We start from the raw sequence: 6788 nt of genomic DNA, 5'->3' as shown, positions 1-6788 counted from the left end.
CCTGGTGGGGAATACAAAAGTCCTCCGCGATCTCGTCCCTCCCTGCCACCCGCCTCCCCTCCCCCAGCCCGGGAGCAGGGCCTGCGAGCCATGGCTGCTGGGAAATGGGGCCTCTGGGGTTGGAAGGAGAAAGTTGCAACTTGTTCAAATGGACTTTTCACGAAAGGAAACTATAAGGAGCAGCTTACTCTGTTCTAGGGGATGTTGGGAATTATTATTATGGACAAGGCCACCCTATGAAGCCTCACCGAATCCGCATGACTCACAACTTGCTGCTCAACTATGGTCTCTACCGAAAAATGGAAATCTATCGCCCTCACAAAGCTAATGCTGAGGAGATGACCAAGTACCACAGTGATGACTACATTAAATTCTTGCGCTCCATTCGTCCAGACAACATGTCTGAGTACAGCAAGCAGATGCAGAGATTCAATGTAGGTGAGGACTGCCCGGTATTTGATGGCCTGTTCGAGTTCTGTCAGTTATTTACTGGTGGCTCTGTGGCAAGTGCTGTGAAACTTAATAAGCAACAGACGGACATCGCTGTGAATTGGGCTGGGGGCCTGCACCACGCAAAGAAGTCTGAGGCATCTGGCTTCTGTTATGTCAACGACATCGTCTTGGCCATCCTGGAACTGCTAAAGTATCACCAGAGGGTGCTGTATATTGACATTGACATTCACCATGGCGATGGTGTGGAAGAGGCCTTCTATACCACGGACCGCGTCATGACTGTGTCCTTTCATAAATACGGAGAGTACTTCCCAGGAACTGGCGACCTGCGGGATATCGGGGCTGGCAAAGGCAAGTATTATGCTGTTAACTACCCACTCCGAGATGGCATCGATGATGAATCCTACGAGGCTATTTTCAAGCCGGTAATGTCCAAAGTAATGGAGATGTTCCAGCCTAGTGCCGTGGTCTTACAGTGTGGCTCTGACTCCTTGTCTGGGGATCGGTTAGGTTGCTTCAATCTGACCATCAAAGGGCATGCCAAGTGTGTGGAGTTTGTCAAGAGCTTCAACCTGCCCATGCTGATGCTAGGAGGAGGTGGTTACACCATTCGAAATGTTGCCCGTTGCTGGACTTATGAAACTGCGGTGGCCCTAGACACAGAGATCCCGAATGAGCTGCCATACAATGACTACTTCGAATACTTTGGACCAGACTTCAAGCTTCACATCAGTCCTCCTAATATGACTAACCAGAACACTAATGAGTACCTGGAGAAGATCAAACAGCGGCTCTTTGAGAACCTGAGGATGCTACCCCATGCACCTGGGGTCCAAATGCAAGCTATTCCCGAGGATGCCATCCCAGAGGAGAGTGGGGATGAGGATGAAGACGACCCTGATAAGCGCATCTCAATCTGCTCCTCTGACAAACGAATTGCCTGTGAGGAAGAATTCTCCGACTCAGATGAGGAGGGAGAGGGTGGCCGCAAGAATTCTTCCAATTTCAAAAAAGCCAAGAGAGTCAAAACAGAGGATGAAAAAGAGAAAGGCCCAGAAGAGAAGAAAGAAGTTACAGAAGAGGAGAAAACCAAGGAGGAGAAGCCAGAAGCCAAAGGGGTCAAAGAAAAGGTCAAGTTGGCCTGAGCAGACCTCTCCAGCTCTGGTTTCTTAACAAATTTCCTACCTTGCTCCCCAAACCCTCAGATTTTATATTTTCTATTTCTCTGCATATTTATATAAAATATATTAAATATAAATATCTCCAGGGACTAGATAGGAACCAGGGCCCTAAGCCCAGGGCAGCAGTGCTGGCTACTAGCTGCCTTGCCCCCCATCCCTCCCCTAGTTCTGAAGCATAAAAGATGCAGGTCTGGGTGAAGGATGCAGCCATGAGAAAAATCCTGAAATAGGAAGTGCCTGCTTAGTGGTCCTGGAGCAATGCCCTTAAGAAATAGTGGCTGAGTCTTCAGGCACCCCCTGCTCTAAGTGATATCAACCATTTTTTTAGACTGGTTTCTGTTTTCATACCTTGCCACTGGCTTCAGGTGAGCCAAGAAACTCATAATGCCCTGTCTTTCCCAATTCTGTAGGTGGTTAGTAGTGTAGCTTCCTTTTTGAGATACTATTTTCATTTTTGTGACTCTTTGTAATAAAATGGTACATTTCTATACAAAAAAAAAGATAGTAACAGGTATAAAATAGAAGATAGTTGTTGAACAAAATGGCCTCTGATGTGTGACAGGATATTCAACTTTATTAGTCATTGAGAATGGTTAATTTTACTGGTCATCTTGGCTCTGCCACGATACCTAGTTATTTGACTAAACATCAGTCTCCATGCCACATAAACAAGTATATATGAATGAAGAGGGGAAGGAGGGTGAGAGAATTGTGTATAAGAATTGTGTACAAGACTTTGTTGATAGAACTCATTCAATCACTTGAAGACATTAAAAAATTGAGGTCCTCTGAGAATGACAAGAATATATATGGCCTTTGGATCTTAATTATGGCATCTACTCTTCCCCATCTCTCTACTCTAGTCAACCATCCTGTTTTACAGACTCAGAAAATTACCAAATATTCCAAGGTGGATCTAGTACTAAGTATTCTACTTAGAAATATACCATCATTTTGCAAAGTTACTTGGCAGTATTTCCCAAAACCGTACCTGTGCAATCTTTCCGTATTCATTTTCATCAGCCAGGAAAGAATTCTAAAGCAATGGATTATTTCTTTCAGGACCTTCTTGACTGCATACTGAATGAAGCTCATCTTTATAAGCTTACTATCAGAGGAAGAGATATTAGGAGGATTTCAATTTGAGCTAGCCCAAGCAAAAAAAAAATGAACAAAATCTCATCTTACTAAATAAGTTAGGTGTAATGGCAATAGCCTTTAATCCCAACTATTTGGGAAATGTAAGTAATAAGACAGTTATCCAGTGCTGTATCTAAAAAGTAATCTAAAAGCAAAAAAGGTAGAGACATGGATCAAGTGACAAAATGCTTGCAGTAAATAACCACAACCTAAACATGACAATTTGGGCCAACCTTACAAACAAAATAATGAACAAAATAAATCAGAACCCCAACAGGGAACACAGTGTATGATTCATTGGTATTACATTCAAACATCTGTGAATTGATCATTCTCAACAGCCAAACTAGAGGTCATGCCCAGGTGGAGGCTGTAAGAGAATAATAAGAGGGGAGCCTATAAAATCCTAGCTATGTTCCAAGGTAGGTGCTATTTACACAGTGTGTTGTAATTTCCTCATGTATTTGCCTAGGAATCCAAGCCAAGTGCTTCTATCCCCTGCCATCCGCTAACATAAGGGAGATAAATTGAGGTGCTAGGAGGTTAGGCAACTTCCTCAACATCACACAAGGGCTGATAGGACTGAAAAGCCAGACACCTAGCCTCCAGCTGACAGCTCTAGCTTCTCCTTACTCAATTCAAGCTACACTGTCCACAGTGTGCAGATCACAGTCCCGCCTCCCTAAATCAGCATTACTGGAGGCTGGCTCCTGGGAAGGAGCTCTGGAGGCTCAGAGTCCATTGTCCAGGGACCAATTGCCATGAAAGATGCTCCAGGAAGTGTGTTGTAAGCATTAAAGGACACTATATATGTGGGAGGAGAGTGTCATATTCAAAAATATCAAGGAAGCTAGACACAAGTTGTTTATGCGTGTGAGCCTAACTACTCAGGAGTCTGAGATCTTAGGATTGTGATTTAAAGCCAGTTCTGGTAGAAAAGTCTGTGAAACTCTTATCACCAATTAACCAGCAAAATGCCTGAAGTGGAGGTCCAGCCTTGAGCATAAAAAGCCAAGTAAGATCATGCACCCTTGAGTTCAAGCCCTAGTACAGGAGAGGAATATAGGGCTACCCTATGATTGAACAATTCCACTCTCGGGCATTTATCCAATAAGAACACAAATAATGCCACACTAAAGCTACCAACACAACCATGTTCAATGTAGCATTGTTTATCACAGCCAAGATATGGAATTAGCTCATATGCTAATGGATCAAATGGATGAAGAAATGGACAAATGGGTGAAGAAAATGTGATATATATACACAATGGAATTCCACTCATCCATCAGAAAAAAATGATATTGTAGCATTTGTTAAAAAAAAATAGAAAGACTTAGAAAAATTATATTAAGCAAAGTAAGCCAGACCCAAAGAAACATGGTTTCTCTCATTTATGGTAGCTAAATATACCTTTAAATCTAGAAGTAAACACATTAAGCCAGGCATGGTAGCTCACGCCTGTAATCCCAGCTACTCAGGAAAAGCCAGAAGTTGTCCTGTGGCTCAAGTGGTAGAGCATGAACCTTGAGTACAAAGAGGCTCAGGGGGAGAGCCCAGGCCCTGAGTTCCAGAATCAGGACTGGAAAAAAATTTCAAAATGAACTCGAGGAAATAGAAGCCAGTGGATTTTTCTTTGTTGCTGCTTTGGTTTTCTTTTCTTGTCTCTCTGTAGGAGGGTTGGGGTAGGGGGAGGGTATAGGAAAAGGAGGGACAAAGGGTGAACTTGCTGCAGTGGTACTCATTGGATACTTTGTTGAAAATGAACTATACAACTTGTGGATGGGGACAGGAGGGAAAAAACTGGAAAAGAGTGAGGAAAGGGATGACATTGTTCAAAAAATGTACTCTTTATCTGACTTATTTAACTATAACCCTTCTGTACCTCACCTTTATAATAACAATAAAAATACATGAAGAAAAAATTTATGTTACAAGTGACTGATGCCAGTCCCAGAACAGCAGATTCTGTGGCCCTGGGCTCCTCCAGGCTTCAGACTTGAAGCTATTTAATCAGTAGCCTGGACCATTCCATCTGAGACTGACAAGAAGGAGTGATCTCTAGAGACATTTGTGAGAAGCCCTACTATGTGGATTACTTCACAAAAAAAGGCTAAATTAGATTCTCATACCTGATGAATACAAGAAACAAAAGCAACTATCCTGAGCTCTCTGTGGAAACTACACAGCACAGTAGATTTCTCTTTTGTCCGTTTCAGGAGGGGAAAATGACAACTGTTTCATGTCCTGTCCTAGAGGAACACAATGACTCTCTTACTCTCACCTTCCTTCCTTCCTTCTAGAGAATTGACATCAGCAGAGATAACAACTGCTGCTAGATGCAGCATCAGTGATAACTCTCTATTTGGGGGGCCTGTCATACTTTGGTGCCCTGAATAACTGAAGAAAGGTGGAGATTAAAAGATTCAAGTTATTATAGAAAAGGCTGCAATATGAGAAAGCAGTGGGTCTGGTTAGGCCTTCTGTCAAGCTTGATCACATCATGGCCCTTCTGTGGCCCTTTCTCTTCCCAGCCACAGGATGGCCAACACAGGAACTCAATTAATATCAGAAGGGTTATGGAACTAGGTCTGCACTAGCTGGCCTGCCACCACCCTATCTAGTATGTCATCCTCAGGCTCAGATCTCCAATCTTCAGTAATCCTCCTGTCTAGTTTCTGGCTTATACTACTTCCAGCTTTTCACCCCTGCTTACAGGAAACAGCATCACATTCTCCTCTTCCTTCACATTTGGGAAGCATATACCTATACAAATTTCCAGGGCTACTAAATCTCCAACACTTCCAAATCTATTCAGCCTTCTGAATCTTTAGATTCCACATCTATGGATGATTTTCTAGCCAACAACCTTGGATCAAAAATACTCCAGAGAAAAAAAAATTACATCTGCATTGAACACATACAGACTTTCTTAATGTTATTGTTCTCTAAACAACTATTTGCATAGCATTTACATTGTATTAGAAATTTAAGCAATTCGGAGATGACTTAAACTGAAGAAATATGTCAGCTATATGCAAATACTACTCTGTTTTACATAAGAGACTTGAGCATCTGTGGTTATTGGTGTTCTTAAAGGAACTTGGAACCAATTTCCAGGACAACTATATGTCAGAGAGGGGGAAAAAATTGTCAAAAACAAGTGTGTGGCCATGCACGGGCTCACACTATAGTCCTAGCTACTCAGGAAGCTCAGATCTGAGGATCAAGGTTCAAGGCCAGCCCAGGCAATACAAAGCTAAGAGACTCTTATCTCCAATTAATCACTAGAAAACGGGAAGTAGGGCTGTGGCTTAAGGGTAGGGTGGTAGCCTTGAGTTGAAGAGCTCAAGGACAGCACCCAGGCCTGAGTTCAAGCCCCATAACCAAAAACACAAAACAAAATACATATGTGATATCTCTAATTCATATTTCCTTTCAACTCCATCCCATGCAGGCTTAAAGGACTAGGACTCCTGTCCTGTCTGTGAGAAGTAGAAAGGCACATGGAAGGGTCTGAGAAATGTAGCCAAACAGCAGAGAAAGGAAGGATCATTGTACAGAAAGCACAATCACCCAGCAGTTTGCAGGAACAGGGTGAAGCATGCTGACCAGCTCCATAGGATACTGCATTTTCTCCTAGTCAGGATCCTTTCTGAAAACCAGCTGAGTGTCAGGCACCTTGGGGATTAAGAAGTATAAATAAAATAAACATGAAAGAGAAGGAAAAGCCTCAGGCAGGCAGCCAGGAGGGCCTGGACTTTGGGCTCCAAGCTCATGTGCATAAGCACAGACCCACGTGCACACGAATGTACACACACACACACACACACACACACACACACACACACACACGAGCTTTCACAGCCTGCTGTGTGACCTTGGCCAAATCTCTTACTTTCTCTGGGTTTTACATTCTTGCAGAATATCTAAGTTTCCTTTGACCATTGTAACAGAATGGCTTAAATGTCATTCTGGTGAGTGCAGCAGAATCAATTCTTGGAGGAATCTGTT

General features: G+C 42.9%; 1 pseudogene; it reads left to right on the top strand.

The window, feature by feature from the left end:
- Window positions 1-203: 203 nt before the first annotated feature.
- LOC150045769 (histone deacetylase 1 pseudogene) lies at window positions 204-2073 on the top strand (annotated as a pseudogene).
- The last annotated feature ends 4715 nt before the right edge of the window (window positions 2074-6788 follow it).

Source organism: Megascapheus bottae, chromosome 27 (assembly GCF_031878675.1).
Source record: "Megascapheus bottae isolate mThoBot1 chromosome 27, mThoBot2.hap1, whole genome shotgun sequence".
Lineage (NCBI taxonomy): Eukaryota > Metazoa > Chordata > Mammalia > Rodentia > Geomyidae > Megascapheus > Megascapheus bottae.
Note: the sequence above shows the minus strand (reverse complement) of the source record. Positions and strands in the feature narration are given on the sequence as shown.